Source organism: Achroia grisella, unplaced genomic scaffold (genome assembly GCF_030625045.1).
Source record: "Achroia grisella isolate CSIRO2021 unplaced genomic scaffold, CSIRO_AGI_Agris_v1 utg1080, whole genome shotgun sequence".
NCBI lineage: Eukaryota > Metazoa > Arthropoda > Insecta > Lepidoptera > Pyralidae > Achroia > Achroia grisella.
Window position 1 is genome coordinate 1144639 of NW_026712570.1, and position 706 is coordinate 1145344.

Consider the following 706-nt stretch of genomic DNA (forward strand, 5'->3'; position numbering starts at 1 on the left):
TTTGGTTTTGGTTTGAAATTATTTTCATATGAAATTTATTACACAAATAATACTAAAGTGTTATAATATATTTGGAAAATTCCAATATAATTAATTTAAACAAAACGACAAAATTCTGTTTGTAAATATTTATTGGACATCAACATCAGCAACAGCAAATAACACAAAAATAAAAATATATTTTTTTATGTAACCCTAATGGTAAACAGGCTGACAGCCAGAATGGTAAACTTGTTGCTTACCATTCCACATTTCTTCAGCCGTCCCACTTTTGGTTTGGAGTGTCAACTGCACTCGCCCCCTAACGTCCGGTGAAGCTGTAAAGGCCAGCGGCCAACATAATTAGAGTAGTCCGAAAAAAAATCATGTGATGTTTAGTACCTTCTATCCTGTAATTTCACTAACTATCACACACTTCAACCGAAAATCAACCTTCAAACAAGACACACAAGACATTTTTTTACAAAATCTTCCTTTATAGATACAGTAGTTAGATATTATACCTATATATTTAGAGCCTTAAATATAACCTATTTCTACAATCTATTTATAACAATTTGAGCAACTGCACAGTCTAACTATGAGACTTTGTTAATATTAATAATATATCAGTACAATTAACACAGCGCCATCTAGTCCCACGCTAGCAGAGCTTGTGTTATGGAGGTACTAGACAACTGACAGATACACTTAGATACATACATAA